Raw genomic sequence first — 22,932 nt, 5'->3', positions numbered from 1 at the left:
AAAGAACGTTCACTTCACAGCTGGCTTTTATCTTCTTGAAGGAGGGGCCGTTACCTGCTGCCGGCTAACCACAACACATTCTGAGGGGACCCCAGAGGCCAGAATCTCAGTTTCACGTCGATTTGGATGGGGATTTTTTGGGGGGGGGGGCTGGGGATTGAGATGAAGATGGAGAACTTTGTTAGAAGCTTCTCCCAATTTTGAAGAAGACTACATAAACCATCCTTGTCCCTCCAGGGCTTCCTCCCTTCCATAATCCGAGCCTCCCTTCTTTTGTCAGTGCATTGCACACACAACCGGCCTGCAGTTGTGGTTGCCATCTTGATTGTTTTGACTCCTGACACCCCGCCCCCCACAGTTTTCTACGTTTCTTGGCTTGGTACCCCAATAATCCAGCTTTTTTCTTCCCCCTGTCTAAGCCAAAGTTCTTTGCATCAGCCCAGGAGTCGGCAACCCGCGGCTCCGGAGCCACATGCGGCTCTCTCGGCCCTCTGCTGGGTCTTCTTCTCAGCCGATCGCACTACTGGCTGTCCCTTCCCCTCCCCTCCCCATCCCTCCTCACCTGGCCTGAGAAGGTAAGGGGGATGGTGGACGATGGAGACTTGCTCCATATTCGAGAGCAGGACACGATGACTGGATGAGAGTGAGTGACGTCGAGTTGGCCACGCCCACCCAGGTTTTGAGGCTCCCGGTGTTTTATTTTCTGTGGGAAACTGGTCCAAAGGGCTCTCTGAGTGTTTAAGATGGCAGGCCCCTGCATTAGCCCTTGGGTCTGTTTTTCCGCTGTTGTCCTGGCAGGTTAACTGGTTAATTGAGGGGGCGGTGTTTGTCTCCAAAGGTGACCACTTTTAAGACTTGTGGACTTCAACTCCCAGAATTCCCCCAGCCGGAATTCAGCATGGATAGAACAACTGTGGTTAGAACTATTGTTATCACTTTTTTTTCGGAAAGGATAACTTACTTAATAGACGGCGGGAATGTGGTAGACATAATATATCTTTTTTTTTATTTATAAAATGTTTTTTTATTTTAACAACAAAACAACATAAACATACCACATAAAACATAAAAGACATAATATATCTTAAAGTCAGGGAAGTGGCGGGGGTGGGAAAGAACTCGGCTGGGGTATTCTGGGAGTTGAAGTCCACAGGTCTTAAAAGTGGTCAAATTTGGAGAGCCCTGCTGTATAAAATAGTGGACCATTGGCGATTGGCATCCCTTGGCACTACTTTTCCTATATTCATTAAGTTTATAGTAGGGTCTCCCAACCTTGGCCATTTTTAAGACTTATGGACTTCGACTCCCAGAATTCCCCAGCCAGCAAGGGTTTGCCAGAATTCAGCGAGGATTGGACAAGAACAGATAGACTATTGCATTATTTTTTAAAAAAAAAAACTTAATAGATGGTGGGACTGCGGTAGACGTAATATATCTTAAAGTCAGGGAAGTGGCAGGGGGGGAAAGAACTCGGCTGGGGAATTCTGGGAGTTGAAGTCCACAGGTCTTAAAAGTGGTCACATTTGGAGCATAGAATCTACGTATAGAATAGATTGAGGTATAGCATTTAGTAGATCACTGCGAATTGACATCCTGTATTTCCTCGATAGCTTGCATTAACTTTATAGTAGGGTCTTCCAGCCTTGGCCACTTTTAAGTCTTGTGGACTTCAGTGGGAATTCAGTAGACATAATATATCTTAAAGTCAGGGAAGTGTGTGTGTGGGGGGGAGAAGAACTCGGCTGGGGAATTCTGGGAGTTGAAGTCCACAGGTCTTAAAGCGGCCAAGTTTCTAAGATCTCTGGGGGCAGGGAATCCAAAGTGGCGCATCCTTTTCAACCCACGAATCATCCGGGTTTCCACCTCCGGTTGAACATCCCTACCTGTCCACCTCTTGTGAAATACACAGCTAGGAAAACAAAACAGAACAATACAAACAAAAAAAGTGGTGAGATTCGAACCCCTCATTTTCCCACTCTTGGGGAGGTGTATATATATATGTATATATAATATATAATATATGTATATATAATATACAATATATAATATATTATATATTATATAATATATTATATATTATATAATATAATATATAATTATATATATATAATTATAATTATTTTATTTTATTTAATTTTTCGAATGGGGAAAATAAAAATAACGTAAAGTAAATCGCTCTCATGCCTACACACATACACACACACACACACACCTGTGATACGGAATTCCAGATAATGAAATGAGCGTACGAGCAACCTAAAAACCACAACAACAAAAAAAAACAGCCCTAAAGATTGTTTGTATTTTGCTTTAAAAAAAAAGTGTTTTTCCCCTTTTTGATGCACAAAAAAAAAAAAAAAAAAAAATTCTCTTTTTTTTCCTTGATCTTTCTCTCTCTTTTTTTCCCCGTCCCATTTTCCTTTTCTTCTTTTTCTTGTTCGTGGGTCAGCTCACGAAAAAGCGTGAGAAGCATCAGCTAACAATCCCACTCCAGACAGAAGGTATTCTTTTTACTGCATGTTTCACAATCTTGCTTTTTAAAAAAACAAAACAAAAAAACATTTTCCTTTTTCGTTTTTGGTTTTTAAAGTTCTTCTTCTTCTTCTTCTTCTTCTTTTTTTTTTTTAAATTAAAAAAACAAAACAACAAAAAAATACAAAACCCCAGAACAAATGAAATATTAGACGTATGAATTTTGGGCCAACTCCTTGCTTTTTTTTTTTGCTTTTTTTTGCCTTTTTTTTTTTTTTAGTCTTCTCTTGAACTAAAAGCCCCCCGTCTTCCCTTCTTGTTTCTTTCCCCCACCCCCCACCCCCAAAAAAATCTTCACAGTCTCCAGCAGTGGTTCAGTTTCCTTCTTTCTTTAGCTTCTCCTCTTTTTTTTTTCTCTATCTCTCCATTTTTAGGGAAGGGGAAAAATCCCCTTTATCCAAGTAGATCAACAGACAGAGGAGCTTATGAGATATTTTGCTTTTTTTAATAAAAAAAAAAAGTGCTTTAGCGGGGTGTGGGAATGGTATAGGTAGACTGCAATCGAGCCCAAAATTTTGGTTGCTGATGGTTGTCCGCCTCGTTTATGACTTTGCTTCCCCGTTGTTTAGCGAATCACTTGCAGTTGTTAAGTGTGCAAAACAAGTCACAAGATTTTTCACTTCAAACAGTCACTAAAAGGCTGTTTACATGTACGGGGAATCCGTGATGGACAACAATTCATTTGAGGTTGTGATGGGGGGGGAAAAAAGGGGGTGACCCTCAGATTTATTTATTATCAGATATGTTTGCAGCAGCCCTGTGGTCATGTGATCACAATTCGAGTTGTCAGCAACCGGCATGTACTCGGGACAGTTGTAGCAAAAACAGGTTGTTAAAATGAGGTGTGAGGAAGTGAGGAAGTAGAAGATTCTTTTAGCCCGTCTTGTCCTGTATTTGTAATTTAAGGCGGATTTTTTTTTTTTCTGGAGAATTGACCAAGAGCTTAATCAACCGTGAATTTGTTTTAAAAGAAAGAGGAGAAGAAATTGGTTTGAGTCCCAGTGGTGGGATTCCAATAACTTAACAACCAGTTCTTTGCCCCTCATGATTTTTTTCCAACAACCAGTTCACCAAACTCCTCGGGAACTTTTAACAACTGGTTCTCCCCAACTGCTCTGAATCGGCTGAATCCCACCGCTGGGTTTGACTGGAAACAGGAATCTCTCTTCCTTCCTGACAACGTGAGTTCCTTGTGTTTGCACCCTTCACCCAACCGGTAAAAACCTTCAAAGGCTTTGCGTTTGGCTCCCCTCTGTCCCGTAGGACCAGGGATAGCTGCAACTCCCATGGACCTCCGGAAGCCGTTTTGAGACATTTTAGACAAAGCAGGCGGGAGGAAGTTAGTAGAGAAAGAGCTTTTGGGGGTCCCGTAAAGAAAGGTTGATCTGGCCATAGCACCCCCACAAAAGTTGGGGTCCTGTGTCAGCTGTGGCTCTGGCATACCTCTTGAAAGAATCCAAGGCCGACTTTCCCGATGGGAATTTGCACGACGGGCTTCTTCGCCAGGTTCATAACCACTGGACCTGCGGCCGAGAAGAGAGGTCCAGTTTTCCTGGGAAATGCCTGGATCTAGATCAAGGGTGCCCAACTTTGGCCACTTTAAGATTGGTGAACTTCAACTCCCAGAATTCCTCAGCCACTGCATGCCTGTTCCCCCCACCCCCTCCGCAGAACAGAGAAATCGCAGAGGAAGGGATTATAAGAAAGTAAGCCGGACACAATAGGTTTATATATATATAAAAAAGAATGCATTCGTGCCAAAGAATTCTGGGAGTTGAAGTCCACCTATCTTAAAACTTGCCCGAGTCTTAAAGCGGCCAAGGTCTGGAATTGGAGCATTCAGACGTGGCAGGGTAGGGAGGAAATTTCTAGTATCAAACTGGGCTCCCTGCCTGGAGCAGAATAGACTCAGCTGGTTTAAGGCCTCAGGCTATTTACTTAACTGGCAACCACCGAGGCGCCTCACAGGCAGCAGCTTTTCTGACTGCATGGCAAATGGGTGGAATTTCTTTCCTGTTGGATAGGAGCAAGAGAGATTGGAGGCCCAACAGGAGATCCCGGGTTAATGGGAGGGGAATGGGTGGGTGGGCGGGAGGGAGGGGACTGTCTTCGTCTCCCTGATCTTCATCAGAAGAGGCTGGGGCTGAAGTGGGCGGTGGTGGTTGTTTTGTAGGCCCAACAGCAGGATTTCCGTTGATATGTTACAAAATGAGATTTGTGACCGAGAAAAAGGAGAGGGAGGGAGGAAAGGAAAAAGGGAAGGAGGGTGAAAGGAAGGAGAGAAATGATAGAGGCTAGAAAAGAGGAAGGAAGGAAGGAAGGAGGGAAGGAAGGAAGGAAGGAAGGAAGGAAGGAAGGAAGGAAGGAAGGAAGGAAGGACGTGGGAGGAAGGAGAAGGAAGGAGAAAGTCAGGAAGGAAGGAAAGGAAATAAAAAGTGGAAGGAAGAAGGAAAAGAGGAAGGAGGGCGAAAGGAAGGAGAGGAATGAAAGAAGATAAAAAAGGAAGGGAGGGAGGAAAGGAAGGAAAGAGGAAGGGAGGAAGGAAAGAAAGGTGGAAGGAAGATGAAAGGAAGGAGAGAAATGATAAAAGATAGAAAAGAGGAAGGAAGGAAGGACGTGGGAGTGAGTAGAAGGAAGGAGAAAGAAAGACAGGAAGGAAGGAAGGAAATAAAAAGTGGAAGGAAGGAAGGAAGGAAGGAAGGAAGGAGAGGAATGAAAGAAGATAAAAAAGGAAGGGAGGGAGGAAAGGAAGGAAAGAGGAAGGGAGGAAGGAAAGAAAAGAGGAAGGAGGATGAAAGGAAGGAGAGAAATGCTAAAATATAGAAAAGAGGAAGGAAGGAAGGAAGGAAGGAAGGAAGGAAGGAAGGAAGGACAGACGGACATGGGAGTGAGTAGAAGGAAGGAGAAAGAAAGACAGGAAGGAAGGAAAGGAAATAAAAAGTGGAAGGAAGGAAGGAAAAGGAGGAGGATGAAAGGAAGGAAAGGAAGGAAAGAAGAAAAGAGGAAGGGAAGAAGGAAAAGGTATGAGGATGAAAGAAAGATAAATGATAAAAGATAGAAAAAAAGGAAGGAAGGAAGGGTGTGGGAATGAGTAGAAGGAAGGAGAAAGGAAGGAAAGGAAATAAAAAATGGAAGGAAGGAGGAAAAGAGGGAGGAGGATGAAAGGAAGGAGAGGAATGAAAGAAGATAAAGAAAGGGAGGGAGGAAAGGAAGGAAAGAAGAGAAAGGGAGGAAGGAAAGAGGATAAAAAAAAGAAGGAAGGAAGGAAGGAAGGACATGGGAATGAGAAGGAAGGAGAAGGGAAGGACAGGAATGAAGGAAAGGAAAGAAAAAGGGAGGGAGGGAAGAAAAAGGGGAAGGAGGATGAAAGGAAGGAGAGGAATGAAAGAAGATAAAGAGGAAGGAAGGAAGGAAGGGAAGAAAAGAGGAAGAAAGGGAAGGAAAGGGGAAGGAGGGTAAATGGAAGTAGAGGAAGGAAAGAATATAGAGAAGGAAGGAAGGAGGGAAGGAAATCCTAGAGTGACTTAAACTTAACACCACCCAACTACTTCTATTGTGGGAATGCCTAAAACCTTGTCAGCTACTAACCCATTTCCGCCCACCTGGTCCTCCAGGCCAAAGAGCCGGAGAGAAAGAACAGCTGCCAAAACAAAGCCAGTCTCTCCCAAGGACAGAACTCACTGGCACAGCCGGGCCTAAGTCCCTAAAGAGACCCGATTGGCTGTGTCAATGTGGTCCAGCTCGGGGCGGATTTGCACCTTTACCTGACCAGTGGGAGGGGCTTTGTGACGTCACAGGCCTCTTCTGCCGCAAGGGCTGATGGGAAATAGACTCTCCCCAAAAACTGGAGGGGGGGGGGGCATGCTTTACTCAGATAACAGTTCATCAGAGTTGGAAGGGGACCTTATAGGTCATCTAGTCCAACCCCACCCACTGCCTAAGCGGGAGACCCTACACCATTTCTGACAAACACCACTACCACCACCCCAAAAAATTAGAGGACGATTTAACTGAATTTGGGTGATTCTGTGCTGTATCCCCCCTCAAAAGGAGTTTTTGTTTTTTTTAGAGTTAGCAATGGATGACTAGATGGATGACTCACTCAGGACTAGAAACTTGGCTTTTTCCAATCATGAGGATGAGGAGTAATTTAGCCAGTGATTAATATTATTTTTTGGTGGGGGCGGGGGTTCCTTTCCTTTTAAGCTTTGATTTGGGGGTTAATCCCACGGAATCAGAATGAGAAAAGGCGTTCCGGTTTTGCAAGCGTGGGTGGGTGTTGTTGTCGGTAGCGGTGGCCTGGAGCGCCAATGTGTGACGGGGCCCTGCCGCGTTTCACATCCAGAGCCCGAAAAGGTGTGGAAGGGAGAGGAGGGGGCTGTGAAATTTCCACACTCACCCCTCCCTCCAAAACCCAGGAGATTGCTTTTGTCCTATGCAGCTGGTGCATCTGTGCAGGGGGGGTTGCTTTAGTTTCCCAGAGGTGCGGAGAAACACTGTGTGTGTGTGTGTGTGCGTGCACGTGCACGCGCAAAGCATTGCATGGATCGGACCCAAGCCCCCCCCTCCCGGCCTCACTTAGCCCTGGGGTTCATCTGCCACTCCCTGCCCTGGGTGGGGTGTGGGGAGGAAGGCAAGAAAGAGCCGGAAGTAAATGAAAGGTGTGAAAGAAAGAAAGAAAGAAAGAAAGAAAGAAAGAAAGAAAGAAAGAAAGAAAGAAAGAAAGAAAGAAAGAAAAGGAAGGGAGGAAGGAAAGAAAGAAAGAAAGAAAGAAAGATGGAAAGAAAGAAAGAAAGAAAGAAAGAAAGAAAGAAAGAAAGAAAGAAAGAAAGAAAGAAAGAAAGAAAGAAAGAAAGAAAGAAAGAAAGATGGAAAGAAAGAAAGATGGAAAGAGAAAGAGAGAAAGAAAGAAAGAGAAAGAAAGGAATGAAGGAAGGGAAGGGATGAAAGGAAAGGAAGGAAGAAAGAAAAAGAAAGGGAGGGAGAAGGAGGGAGGGAGGAAGGAAAGAAAGAAAGAGGAAGGAACGAAGGAAGAAAGAGCAAGAAAGAAAGAGAAAGAGAGAAAGAAAGAAAGAAAGAAAGAAAGAAAGAAAGAAAGAAAGAAAGAAAGAGGAATGAAGAAAGGGAAGGGATGAAAGGAAAGGAAGAAAGAAAAAAAGAGAGGAGGGAGGGAGGGAAGGAAGGGAAGGAAGGAAGGAAGAAAGAGAAAGAAAGGAATGAAGGAAGGGATGAAAGGAAAGGAAGAAAGAAAGAAAGAAAGGGAGGGAGGGAGGAAAGAAAGAAAGAGGAAGGAAGGAAGAAAGAAAAAGAAAGAAAGAAAGAGAAAGAAAGAAAAAAAGAAAGGGAGGGAGGGAGGAAAGAAAGAAAGAAAGAGGAAGAAAGAAAGAAAGAAAGAAAGAAAGAAAGAAAGAAAGAAAGAAAGAAAGAAAGAAAGAAAGAGAAAGAAAAAGAAAGAAAGGTGTTAAACAGTAGTTCTCAAAGAAAGGCAAAAATACATCCCGGATATATTATTATTATTATTTCAGCGCCGGGAGGGAAGGTTGGGTAGGGTCAGCTGAGCTGATTTCAGAATGAGAGGATCTGCAAAATCCTGTGCAGGCTGAGAAGAGGAAGAGAGGAGGGCGGCTTGGATTGGATCGGCCTGCCTGCCTGCCTGATTGTCTGTCTGTCTGTCTGTCTGTCCCCCCCACCTCTCTTTCTGTCTATCTTCCGCTATTAACCATCCACCCATCCATCCATTGCATCTCTTTCCATCTACCTATCATCCTGTCTGTCTGTCTGTCTATCTATCTATCTATCTATATCATCTGCATCCATCCATCCACCAAACAATTCTCTCTCTCTCTTATCTGTCTTTCTATCTGTCTATCTATCTATCATCTGTCTATTTCTATCTGTCTCTCTCTCATCTGTATCCCTCTATCCCTCCAATCTAACTCTCTCTCTCTTCTACCTACCTACCTACCTACCTACCATCGGTCTGTCTGTATCTATGTATCTGTATCATCTACCTATCATCTACCTCCATCCATCCATCCTGTCTACCTAAAATTTCGGTCTATCTATCATCTATCTACCTACCTACGTACCTATCTACCTCATCTATCTATATCATCTATCTCTATCTATCATCTGCCTCCATCCATCCCATCTACCTAACAATTCTATCTGTCTGTCTCTCTCTCTCTCTCTGTATATATATATATATATGTGTGTGTGTGTGTCTGTCTGTGTCTTTCTATCTCTATCCTCTGCCTCCATCTCTTTCTCTCCCTCCCTCTCTCATCTAACTGTCCATCGTGTTTCTACCGTGTCCCATTTATCTAGGTAGATATATAAAATTGGCTGAATAAAATATACAAAATTGGCTGAATATATTGATATATAGGTTGGCTACGTTCCCTTGAGTGGATTGAGCAGATTGAAGGGGTGGGGGAGATGAGGAGGGGGCCGTTGTTTTCCGCCTACTTGTTTCTTTACGGAGGGAGTTTCAGCCTGCAGCTCTCGGGGGGGTCTTTCAACCCCCCACTAAAGAAAAGCGCTCTAAGATTTTAGTCCATTGCCAGCCACCATAGGAAGAAAAATCTTCAACCGTTTTCCATGCTAGTTTCTGCGGGCTCTGCTCCAACCCCCACCCCCAAAATGCCACCACTTCAGGGCTTGGTCCCTTTAAGAGGTGTGGAGAAGTCCACAATTCCCAGAATTCCCCGGTCCAGCCATGCCTGATCCCGCCCCCATTCCTTCCTTCCCAATCCCTGGAACGGAAGAGACTGCAGAGGAAGGGATGATAAGAGAGCGAGCGCAGTGGGTATATATATATATATCCGTCGAGAGGACGGAATTCCTTCGTGCCAAGGAATTCTGGGAGTTTGGAAGTCCACCCGACGGCGGTAGATTCTTTCCTCTGGATTTCAGCCTCCCCTCCGCTTCCCGACCCAAAATCCTGGCCTTCTTCAGGGACCCACAACGACCCATTCGCGCAACCCGAGTTTCGACGGTATTTTGATGGGCCGGCATCGCCGTTTTGCTTCCGCCTTCAGCCTAGCTCGAAGGCCGGAAGCCGTGGGAACAAACCACGATTGGAAAGAAAGCCACCCCTTCTTCTTGGAAAGGGGGCGAATACGGTTGGCCTGAAGAAATGTCTCTTTCAAGCTTTCTCGACTTATGGCTAGAATGTCTGTTGCTAAGCGAGACGGTTGTTAAGGGAGACACCCCACTTTTATGACCTTTTTAGTTTTGTGTGCTATTGTTAAGGAGATCACGGCCACCGTTAAGTGGATCACACGGTCGTTTAAGTGAATCCTGCTTCCTCCGTTGATTTTCCAAGCCAGCTAGGACCCTGTGGTTCCCACCTCCTCTCCAGGACTCGGCAACCGTCATAATACGAGTCAGTTACCAAGTCCCCGAATTTTGATCATGGAGAATGCTGTGATCGTCCTAAGTGTGAGGACTGAGTATAAGTCACTTTTTTTTTTCTCCCAGTGCCGTTGTAATTCTAACCGTTTGCTAAATGGCCAGTTGTAAGTTGAGATCCTCAACTGACAACGATTCATTTAGTGGCCATTTGAAGGTGAAAACTGCGACTTGCAGTCGTGTTTCACACTTACAACCGTTGCGGTATCTCCATAGCCCCGTGATCCAAATTGAGACAACACGGTGACCGACTCATATTCCTTGTTGCCTTTTATTTATTTATTTATTTTATTAATTTATTTTATTTTGTCAAGGGATTATAAGATAACAGGTATAAGTATAAACATAGTTTTGAATACATGAGATGGATATTTATAAGAAAAATATAAAAGAAACAATAGGACAAGGACGGGTAGGCATGTTGGTACGCTTATGCATGGCCCCTACAGGCCTCTTAGGAAAGGGGTGAGGTCCATAGTAGACAGTCCAAGGTTAAAGTTTTGGGGGTTAGAGGATATAACAACAGAGTCAGGTAGAGTGTTCCAGACATTGACCTCTCTGTTATTGCTGAAGTCGTATTTTCTGCCATCAAGTTTGCTGTGATTAACCTTGAGTTTTGTATCTATTGTGTGCTCTTGTGTTATGGTTGAAGCTGAAGTATTCATTGACAGGTAAGTCATTGCAATGTATGATTTTATATGCCATACTTAGATCAGACCGAAGACGGCGTAATTCAAGGTTTTCTAGGTCTAGAATTTCGAGTCTGGTGGCATAAGGTCTTCTGCAACAAGTAGAGGAGTGGAGAACTCTTCTCGTGAAATATTTCTGGACTTTCTCAACTGTGCTAATATCAGATACGTAATGTGGGTTCCAGACTGATGAGCTGTATTCAAGTATTGGTCTAGCAAATGTTTTGTATGCTCTAGTTAGTAGTGTGATATTACCGGAGAAAAAGCTACGTAAGATTAGGTTAACAACTCTTAATGCCTTTTGGGCTCTGTAGTTACAGTGGACTCTAGCACTTAGATCATTAGATATGAGTACTACAAGGTCCTTGACAGAGCTTGGGTCATCAACAAGGTCTTGACTATTCAGCCTGTATTTTATTTTCTGATTTTTTTTGCCAATATGTAAGACAGAGCATTTATTTGTTGAGATTTGAAGTTGCCATTTGATTCACCATTCTGATACATAGTCAAGATCTTTTTGAAGGATAGCAGTATTGTCTGTGGTGTTGAATAGCTTTACATCATCAGTGAAGAGAACGCAGTTGCTCTTAATATGACCACAGAGGTCATTTATGTAGAGTATGAAGAGAGCTGGTCCTAGAACATTGCTTTGGGGGACACCACTGTTGACAGGTACAGAATTTGATAGGACGCTCCCAATTTTGACCATTTGTTATCTTTTGCGACTACCTGACCAGCAAAGTGAAAGGTGCAGAGCCTGACTCCACTTAATGGCCGTGTTACTTGCTTAACAACGGCAAGTGACTGTTCTGAGCCTGGTTCCCAGACAGCAAACACGAGACAAAGGTACCAGCACAACCTTTTACTGTTTCATTTACGAATCCTGTTTCTTTGCGGATAAAAGGCTGCTTCCAACTAATTAGGAAGAGCCCGGTAACGTTTGTGCACAGCTGCCAAGAACACCAGATAAAGTCCCTCAACAATAAATCAAAGAGTCTCCAAACACCAACTCAGATATTCCGAACTTCCACAGGGCTTGAAGTACAAGAACGTCGTTGCTTCCTGCAAAGAACTCCGGTTTCTCAGGCTGGCTTTTATCCCTTGAGGGAGGGGGGGGGGCATCACCTTGCAGCCTTACTCCCGAGTCGCCCGTGCTGTTGCAGGTGCTCTTTCCTTCGAGCAGCCCTTCACGCATGCACACTTGGCACAGGCTCCTCGGGGCCTCTTCACAATCCCTGATGGCAGCACTCCACTCCTTGTTGTGGTTAGCCAGCAGCAGGTGTGGACGGCTGAGGAGAGCGAGGACTCTGATGAGGGGCCAGGACCATCAGGGAGTGGACTGCTGCCTTCAGAGATTGTGGGGGCTGGCAGCAGCGATGAGGAGGTTCCCGAGGAGCCTGTGCCAAGTGCATGTGCACGAAGGATTGCTCGGAGGAAAGAACAGCAGCACGGGCGACTCAGGAGTAAGGTTGTAAGGTAATGGCCCCTCCCTCAAGAGGATAACAGCCAGGTTTGGAAAAGCGTTCTTTGCAGACAGCAAAGAAGCTCTGAAGCTCAGCTGCTGAGCTTTGACCATTCCTGCTACTGCCACCTTCTGCCATCTCACCTCCTTACTCCTTTGATATGGGATGAAAGATTACCGTCCTTTTTACTGTTCCGCTCTTTATAATTACTAGCTGAATTTTAAGGCAGACCGATAACTCCCCCAGGGCACCCGTACAAAGTCTCTTTATTGGTTCATCGGGCATCTTCAAATATAACTTAAAGTTATGTTGAGATTCATCTCGATGTCCAATTCTCTGCGTAGCCGACTTTCACGGTGTAAAAGGATGGTAATCTCTCAACCCATATCGAAGGAGCGAGGAGGTGAGACGCCACCATGATCCTGGGTTCAGGCAAGAGTGAAGGAACCTCCCCCAGCCCAACCAAGGGTCAATTCAGTGACCGATCAGATTACAGATGTGGACACGTGACACGAGCTACATTTCCCAGGATACCTTTAACTACATTTACCATGATGCATTCCCTTAAGGGGACAGCTCACAATTCCTAACTAACTATCCCAATTCCCTTTAACTGTAAACTGCCTGAACAGCACAGGTGGACATTTTAGTTCGTGTTTGGAGAATCTTGTAAAGTAGTTCTTATCTCTGGGTTTTTGGCAGCCTTGACAAACAACTTGGCAAGGCTCTTTCTTGTCCAGACCGAATTAGTGGAAAGCAGCCTTCAGAACAGAATTCGTAATTAAACCTTAAAAGGTGGGGGCTTCTGCCTTGGTCTGTGTTTGCCCTTTGGGTCAGAACACTCCCTAATGGTCCTGGCCCCATCCCTGCCTCACATGCAGGCCCCTCATCCAGGTCCTCAAGAACCGCCCGCGTTGGGATTCCACTCTTCCGAGGTTTTCTGGGTGCGACGAAAAAGGTGGCGCGACGGAGACGGAGGACTTGGGGAGATTCCAGATAGTGCCTTCCCGATCAGCCTCTTCTGGAGACGAGCCAGTGGCAACCCTTCCAGAACAGAACGTGGACCCGTGATGTTCTTGGATGGGATGTAGGCCTGAACGTTTTATCTTGGGTTTCTCCCCGTCGCTCTCCTTTGCGGGGGGTCACTGGAAGGCGGCTGGACTTCCAGCTCCCAGAATTCCCCAGACAGCCAGGCCTTTCCCCTCCCCCCCTCCTATCCCCTAGAGTGAAATTCCTCTTGAGATTGCAGAGAAAGCGATTAGAAGAGAGTTAACAACAGGGTTGCGATGGGTGTACCCATCGAAAGGAACGCGTGAGTGCCAGGGGATTCGGGGAGTTGAAGGAGTCCACCCATCTTCAAGTAGCTCTAAATGGAATTCTTTTATTGGGCAAGTGTGATTGGACACACGAGGAATGTGGTGCATATGCTTCAGTGTACAGAGGAGAGGAGAGGAGAGGAGAGGAGAGGAGAGGAGAGAAGAGAAGAGAAGAGAAGAGAAGAGAAGAGAAGAGAATTCTTTATTGGCCAAGTAGGGTTGGGCACACAAGGAATTTGTCTTGGTGCAAATGCTCTCAGTGTGAATAGAAATAGTATAGTATAGTATAGTATAGAATAGAATAGAATAGAATAGAATAGAATAGAATAGAATAGAATAGAATAGAATAGAATAGAATAGAATAGAATAGAATTCTTTTATTGGCCAAGTGTGATTGGACACACAAGGAATTTGTCTTGGTGCAAATGCTGTACATAAAAAGAAAAGATACATTCGTCAAGAATCCTAGTTTAGTTTAGCATTTGGGAAAAAAACCGTCCTTGGGTCTAGTTGTTCTGGTGTGCAGGGCTCTATAGCATCGTTTTGAGGGTAGGAGTTGAAACAGTTTGTGTCCGGGATGTGAGGAGTCTGTAGATATTTTCCCAGCCTTCTTTTTGACTCAGGGTGCAGGATGCAGGTCCTCCGTGGAAGGCAGGTGTGTAGCCATTGTTTTTTTCTGCAGTCCTAATTCCTTAGTTCTAGAGGTGCAGATGACAGACTCAGTCCTTCCTCTGTAGAACTGGATCAGCAGCTCCTTGGGCAGTTTGAAGCTCTTTTGAGTTGGCCGAGAAAGAACCTTCTTCCTTGGGCTTCCTTGATGAGGTTTTTGATGTTAGGTGTCCATCTTTAGGTCTCGTGATACGATAGAACCCAGAAATTGGAAGGTCTCCACTGTTGACATTAGCATGAGAGGGTTTCTCCTAAAGTCTACCACCGTTTCTAGGGGTTTGAGTGTGTCCAGTCCCAGATTGTTCCAGTCACACCACGAGGCAAGTTGTGCACAACCTCCCGTCCGCATGTGGATTCATCGTCTCGAATGAGACACAATCACTGTTGTGTTAACAGATGTGTTACTTGAGATTCAGTCATTGGTGTAGAGGGAGAAGAAAAGTGGAGAAAGCACACAGCCTTGGGTGTGTGTGTGTGTTGTTGTGCCAATTGTACAGGTATCGGGTGTGAATTCTGCCTAGCTTCACCTGCTGCTTCCTGACTGTTAATCATGTGTCAGGCAACCTTGACTAACATAAGGAAGCTCTTGAGATGTCATCGATGTTGGCTTCTCTCGTCCATCTAATGATCTGGGAAGACCAGAATGGAGAGAGAGAGAGAGTGGAGATCACCCTTTGGCCAAATCCATCCATCTGAGATGCTACTGAAGGACTATCGGTTGGGAACTTGGTTGCCCAACAGTTTAAGAAGTCATCTGGCCTCTTGTGTTGCTCAACATTGGTTAGGAAGGCATCATGAAATTTGAGGAAGAACAGTCGGGACGAAACCCTAGAGAAGGGGGCCTGAAACTCATAGGTCAGTTCATATGTTTAAGGATAAACCTAGTTTCCATTTGATCCCAACGGGATTCAACACCATGAGGATGTCTCCCCAGGAGATGTTTCCAGAAATGGAATGCTTCTCCTAGGAAGATGTCCTGTTTTGGCCTCTTCTACTGTCTATCGCAAGGGTCTTCCAACTTGGCACGTTTAAGACTGGTGGACTTCCAACTCCCAGAATTCCTGAGCTGACATGACTATGGGGAGGAATTCTGGGAGTTGGAAGTCCACAAAAGTCTTAAAGTTGTCAAGTTTGAAGACCCTTGATCTATCCTATCTATCTATCTATCTATCTATCTATCTATCTATCTATCTATCTATCTATGCATCTATCATCTATCTACCTATCTATCCCTGTCTCTCTCTCATCTGCAACCCTCCATCCCTCCAATATATCTAATTCTCTCTCTCTCTCTCTCCCACCTACCTACCTACCATTGGTCTGTCTATATCTATCTATCTATCTATCTATCTATCTATCTATCTATCTATCTATCTATCTATCTATCTATCTATCTCCCATCTCCCATCTATCAATCTCTCTCTCACTCTAATCTATCCACCTCTATCTACCTACCTTCTATCTGTCTGTCTGTCTATCTATCTATCTATCTATCTATCTATCTATCTATCTATCTATCTATCATCCATCTCCCATCTATCAATCTCTCTCTATCCATCTATCCACCCATCCTGAACTATCAATCTCTCACACTCTCTTTATCTAATCTATCCACCTCTACCTACCTCTGTCTGTCTGTCTGTGTTTCTGTCTGTCTGTCTGTCATCTATCTATCTATCTATCTATCTATCTATCTATCTATCTATCTATCTGTCTATCGATCAATCATCTATCTATCTATCTATCTATCTATCTATCTATCTATCTATCTATCTATCTATCTATGCATCTATGCATCTATCTATCTATCTATCTATCTATCTATCTATCTATCTATCTATCTATCTACCTATCTACCTTCTATCTGTCTGTCTATGTATCTATGTATCTATGTATCTATCTATCTATCTATCTATCTATCTATCTATCCATCTATCTATCATCCATCTCCCATCTATCAATCTCTCTCTATCCATCTATCCACCCATCCTGAACTATCAATCTCTCACACTCTCTTTATCTAATCTATCCACCTCTACCTACCTCTGTCTGTCTGTCTGTCTATCTATCTATCTGTCTGTCTGTCTATCGATCAATCATCTATCTATCTATCTATGCATCTATCATCTATCTATCTATCTAATCTATCCACCTCTATCTACCTACCTTCTATCTGTCTGTCTGTCTATCTATCTATCTATCTATCTATCTATCTATCTATCTATCTATCTATCAATCATCCATCTCCCATCTATCAATCTTTCTCTATCCATCTATCCACCCATCCTGAACTATCAATCTCTCACACTCTCTTTATCTAATCTATCCACCTCTACCTACCTCTGTCTGTCTGTCTGTCTGTCTATCTATCTATCTATCTATCTATCTGTCTATCGATCAATCATGTATCTATCTATCTATGCATCTATCATCTATCTATCTATCTATCTATCTACCTACCTTCTATCTGTCTATCTATCTATCTATCTATCTATCTATCTATCTATCTATCTATCATCCATCTCCCATCTATCAATCTTTCTCTATCCATCTATCCACCCATCCTGAACTATCAATCTCTCACACTCTCTTACTCTATCTATCCATCTCTACTTACCTCTCTCTCCCTCTCTCTCTCTCTCCCATCTCCCATCTATCAATCTCTCTCTCACTCTATCTAATCTATCCACCTCTATCTACCTACCTTCTATCTGTCTGTCTGTCTATCTATCTATCTATCTATCTATCATCCATCTCCCATCTATCAATCTCTCTCTCACTCTATCTAATCTATCCACCTCTATCTACCTACCTTCTATCTGTCTGTCTGTCTGTCTGTCTATCTATCTATCTATCTATCTATCTATCTATCTATCTATCTATCATCCATCTCCCATCTATCAATCTCTCTCTATCCATCTATCCACCCATCCTGAACTATCAATCTCTCACACTCTCTTTATCTAATCTATCCACCTCTACCTACCTCTGTCTGTCTGTCTGTCTGTCTGTCTATCTATCTATCTATCTATCTATCTATCTATCTATCTATCTATCTATCTATCTATCTATCTATCTATCTATCTATCTTGTCTGTCTGTCTGTCTGTCTGTCTGTCTGTCTATCTATCTATCTATCTATCTATCTATCTATCTATCTATCATCCATCTCCCATCTATCAATCTCTCTCTCTCTCTCACTCTATCTAATCTATCCACCTCTATTTACTGTGTTTCTCATAAAATAAGGCCGGGTCTTTTTTTTTTTTTTTGAGCCCTGAAAAAATGGCTAGGGCGTCTTTTCGAGAGTTGACTTAATTTCCTCCCCACACGAACCCCAACCTAGAGTGCCCCATGCGCAGTCGCCTCTCCACAAGGCCAGCTCTATCGGCCGATGGAAGCTCCCGAAGGCAGAGTCACCAGCTGCTTCTATCAGCTGGTAGAAGCAGCTTCGTGGAGAGTTGAGTGCGCATGGGCCGCTGTAGGTGGGGGGCACGTGGGGAGAAATCTATCAGCCAGTAGAAGCAGCCTCGGGGCGAGTGCCCACACGCACTCCCCTCGCCACGAAGCCGTTTCTATTGGCCAGTAAGCTCCCCAAAGGCAGAGTCACCAGCTGCTGCCTATCGGCTGGTAGAGCGGGTTCGTGGCGGGGGCGTGCGTGGAGCACTCGCCCTGAGGCCGCTTCTACCGGCCGATAGAAGCAGCTGGTGTCTCTGCCTTCGGGAGCTTTCACTGGCCAATAGAAACGGCTTCGTGGCGAGGGGAGTGCGTGTGGGCGTTCGCCCCGAGGCCGCTTCTACCGGCCGATAGAAGCGGCTGGTGACTCTGCCTTTGTGGAGCTTCTATTGGCCGATGTTCTATAGGTAGTAGATTGGGGTATTCTACGTGCAGGGCGCTCCTGTTTTCCCCACCCCGTTCCCCCCATTTCTCTTCACCTCGTGTAGTTTTAACGAACGACGTGAGAAATGGTGGGGAAACGCATGGATTAAGTAGGCCTAAATTTTCGGGGTAGGGTTTAATTTCACCTCATGCTTAGAAATCATGCTGGGCCTTCCTATTGGTTGAGGCCGTATTGTTGGAGAAACAGGGTAACTACTATCTATCTATCTATCTATCTATCTATCTATCTATCTATCTATCATCTATCTATCTATCTATCTATCATCTATCTATCTATCTATCTATGCATCTATTATCTATCTATCTATCTATCTATCATCTATCTATCTATCTATGCATCTATTATCTATCTATCTATCTATCTATCTATCTATCTATCTATCTATCTATCTATCTATGCACCTATTATCTATCTATCTATCTATCTATCTATCATCTATCTATCTATCATCTATCTATCTATCTATCTATCTATCTATCTATCTATCTATCTATCATCCATCTCCCATCTATCAATCTCTTTCTATCCATCTATCCACCCATCCTGAACTATCAATCTCTCACACTCTCTTACTCTATCTATCCATCTCTACCTACCTCTATCTATCTATCTATCTATCTATCTATCTATCTATCTATCTATCTATCTATCATTCATTCATTCATTCATTCATCTCCCATCTATCAATCTCTCTCTATCCATCTATCCACCCATCCTGAACTATCAATCTCTCACACTCTCTTACTCTATCTATCCATCTCTACCTACCTCTATCTATCTATCTATCTATCTATCTATCTATCTATCTATCTATCTATCTTCTATATCAACTATCTATTTATCATCCATCTCCCATCACTCTCTCTCTCTCTATCCATCTATCCATCCCCAACTATCAATCTCTCACTCACTGTCTTTCTAATCTATCCATCTCTACCTACCTACTATCTATCTATCTATCTATCTATCTATCTATCTATCTATCTATCTATCTATCTATCTATCTATCTATCTATGTCTATCTACTATCATCTATCTATCTATCTATCTATCTATCTATCTATCTATCTATCTATCTATCTATCCATCTATCTCTATCTATCTATCTATCTATCTATCTATCTATCTATCTATCTATCCTTCGATCTATGTCTGTCTATCTATCTATCTATCTATCTATCTATCTATCTATCTATCTATCTATCTATCTATCTATCTATCTATCTATCATCTATCTATCTTTCTATAGTTATCTACCTATCATCTTTCTAGCATCTATCTCTATCCATCATGTACACTATCTATCTAATATATCTTATTATCTATCTCAAGGGTCTTCCAACGTGGCAAGTTTAAGACTGGTGGACTTCCAACTGTCCCAGAATTTCTGAGCTAACATGACGGGGGAGGAATTCTTGGAGGTCCACAAGTCTTCAAGCTTGTCAAGTTTGAAGACCTCTGGTCTATTGTCACGTGGGGGCAACTGAAGAAAACACACACACACACACACACACACACACACACATACACATTAATGATCCAACAGAATGAGAAGACAACTGGAACCAGCGATGAGCTGCCTCCCTGAGATGCTTCAGCCCCCCAGATCAGCTCCCTGGTTTTCACAAGGAGAAGAATGTGGAGAGAGTTTGGATTGACTTGGGGATTCCCCTCAAGGCTTGGCTTTTGGAAATGTGCTGGCACATTGGTGGCTGAGAAGAGGAAAGTTTTAGACACCCTATTGTCATGTTGGGAGCGCTTAGCTGGGAGTAAAAAAAGAGTCCGTACAACTTGAACGAGTGAGAACCATTCCTTAAGAGCATAAATGAGTTGGAAGGGTCCTTCGAGGTCATCTAGTCCAGGGTTCGCCAACCTTTGGGACCTCAGGGACCACCAAACTCGTAATTTTAAATCCCAGGGACCACTAACTGGTTCTGTGGGCGTGGCCTAATTTGTGGGTGTATGTTGGTGGTCATGTGACTGGCTGGGCATGGCTTGTATGTAAATATTATAAATATTTTAGCTGAGTCTGTCACATAAAATTGGCTAGCGAGCAAACTCACAAAATTACCTCACAACACACCATACAGGTAAATATTGAATTTTTTTATTAAAAAAGAGCAACTGTTACTCCAAACGAGGCAGATTGAGTTGCTCACAGAATCACAGATTCATTCAGAGATCTCTCTGCCATCGACTAGCTCAGTCTGTCACATAAAATTTGCTTGCAAGCAAACTCACAAAATCAACTCACAACACACCATGCATGTAAATATTGAATTTTTTATTTTAAAAAAAGCAATTTTTACCCCAAAGCAGGCGGATTGAGTTGCTCGCAGAACCATTCAGTGATCTATCTATCTGCCATCGGCTAGCTCAGTCTCTCAAATTTGCTTGCTGTGAGTCTGCACGGAATAATAGAACCTTCAGTCCTAAGGGAGGTTCGGCTCTGCTTAAAAGCAGAGCGGAAGATCGAAAGACTAGCTAGAAAGCAAGAAATCCAACCGTTTCCTGCTTCCTAGCTAATCTAAATCTCTCGGCACAGCAGAACAGCTGATGGTCGCAAAAAGGAAAAATAGCAATTTAGCAGGCAAATTTGCCGGATTAGGAGTGATTGGGCAGAGAGGGTTCCCGCGGGCTAGGTGGGCGGCACAGCCCTTGTGTTTCTGCACAGCCTGGGTTAATTGCTTTGGGGGGGGGGTTGCTCTGGGGGGTGAGATTTCTCTGCGGCCCATCAAAATTTTCTCGCGGCCCACTGGTTGGTGACTACTTCCCCAGGGCAGAGAGATTGCAGAGGAAGGAATTGAAAGAGAGTTAACCGTGCCACGATACACATCTCAAAAGGAATGGATTCACGCCAGGGAATTCTGGGAGTTGAAATCCATGCACCTTGCACATCGATAAGGTTGTTTGGTGCACGAGGAATTCTGGGAATTGAATTTTGATATTGAACATAGAAGACGGTGGGTGAGGATGTATTGAGACACGGGTGTGTAATCTGCTTGTGGCGGTCGGAGAAGCAAAGCAGGCCAGCCCATCAATAGAATTTGATTGAAACTATTAGCGCATTCAATTCGTTGTGTACAATTAAGACTGTCACTCGCTGCCCCTCATCGTGAATATGGTTGGCTAAGGAAGATAGGGAGATAGGTCAGCCCTTTTGGGAGGTCCTGCCCCATGGGAATTGCCAAGGTCATCCTTCAAGCTTAATTGACCAGGAAGCGTTATGCTGGAAGGGGCTTTTAGTGTAACCCCCCACCCACCCCTCAACTCAAGGCAGGAATCGTTAAGCGAAAGTGATAGAAGAGATAGAAAGAAAGTGATAGAAAGTCCATTTTAACTGCGAACAGCCGTTGGAAGAAGGAAGGACGAAGAGGGAGGGAGGATGGAAGAGAAAGGATAGGATGGAAGAAGGGAGGAGAAGAAGGAAGAGAGGAAGGAAGGAAGGAAGGAAAAGGAAGGAGGGAGGGAGGGTGGAAGAGAAAGGATAGGATGGAAGAAGGGAGGAGAAGGAAGGAAGAGAGGAAGGAGGGAAGGAAAAGGAAGGAGGGAGGGAGGGTGGAAGAGAAAGGATGGGATGGAGGGAGGGAGGAAAGAAGGAGGGAGGGAGAAAGGAAGGAGAAGGAAGGAAGGAAGGAAGGAAGGATGAAGGGGAGGGAGGGAAAGCGGGAGGGAGCGAGGAGGAAGAATGGAAGAGAAAGGATGGGATGGAGGAAGGAAGGAAGGAAAGAAGAAGAAGGGATGGGGAAGGAAGGAAGGAAGAGAGGGAGGAAGGAAGGAGGAAGAGGGAGGGAGAGGGAGCAATGGAAAGGATGGAAAAGGATGGGATAGAGGAAGGAAGGAAGGAAGGAAGGAGAGGAAGGAAGGAAGGAATATACAACGACCTTCTCCTGAGACAGCTGTGCATCAAGCGTGCCCTCCTGCAGATGCCGGGGGGCTGTCCTTTCCTCGCCCCCTCCTCGCTCCTTCCCCTCAGGAAAGACAAGGGGAGGGGCTGAATGGAAACTGCTAATTAAGACCTCCTTGCGCGCCTAATTAACGCTTCCCCCTTGCACCGCATTAATTAGGCTCTGGGTTGCCATGGAAATGGGATGTGACCTAGAAACAGGAAGCAGGGGTTTGGTGTGGGGGGAAGGGGGGCATTGGGTTGGTGGTGGGGTTGGGTTGTTTTTTTTCCTCTCCCCACCCCCACCCCCAAAAAAACAATAGAGGTGGGCTTGCAGTTTGCAAGGAGGTTGACCCCCTTGCCCGAATTCCCGGAGCCAGTTTTACAAAGCGAAAAACAGGAGAACATCATCCCATCTCGTCATTCCCCCCCGTAACTCTTTCTGCCCCCTTCCCCCCTTCCACTGGCCCCCTTCTTCACGTTGGGTTGCCCCCTCCCCAAATAAACCCCACCCGGTGGGAAACCCTGGGTCTTCTTGATCACCTGGGTTGTCCGCTTCATCGTCCTTGCCGTCATTCTCTCTCTCTCTCTCCCCTCCCCGGTACCTTCTGCCCCAGCCCTTCCTCCGCCTCCTGCCAACCCCTCCACCACACACACACCCCTTCTCCTGCTAGACCACCCTGGCCTCCTCAGGAAACGGTGGTGGTCCTAGGGTCTCCTCCTCCTCCTCCTCCTCCGTGCCTCTTCGTTGGGCGGAAGGCTTCCTTGGTCACCCTCTTGCGGACGTTTCCATGCCCCAAAACTAGGGTTCACCTGTCGTCGTCCGTGGCGCGGCAACGCCGCTTGGTTGGTTGGGTCGAGGCGTTGGAGATGGCCTTGGTCAGGAGAAGGCTGTCCCGCCGGCTCCGCACCAACCTCGCGGCCTGAGCGTCTTTGGCTCGGAGGACCCTTGTCCCCCTCGATGGAGCGCTCCTCCGGGTCCCAAACCCAGAGTGACCCTTGGCGCCAAGGGACTCTCCGGAAGACTAAATGGCCACCTCCGGCCTCTTGAGGGCCTTCAGACA

At 44.8% G+C, this 22,932-nt stretch overlaps 1 protein-coding gene across 1 annotated transcript in view; it reads left to right on the top strand.

The window, feature by feature from the left end:
• Nucleotides 1-22,932, top strand: part of NLGN2 (neuroligin 2) — a 152,917-nt gene that overhangs the window by 113,366 nt on the left and 16,619 nt on the right.

Source organism: Pseudonaja textilis, chromosome Z (assembly GCF_049901715.1).
Source record: "Pseudonaja textilis isolate UNSWEBS1 chromosome Z, rPseTex1.2, whole genome shotgun sequence".
NCBI lineage: Eukaryota > Metazoa > Chordata > Lepidosauria > Squamata > Elapidae > Pseudonaja > Pseudonaja textilis.
The sequence above is the reverse complement of the archived record's forward strand: the minus strand, read 5'-3'. Positions and strand labels throughout refer to the sequence as shown.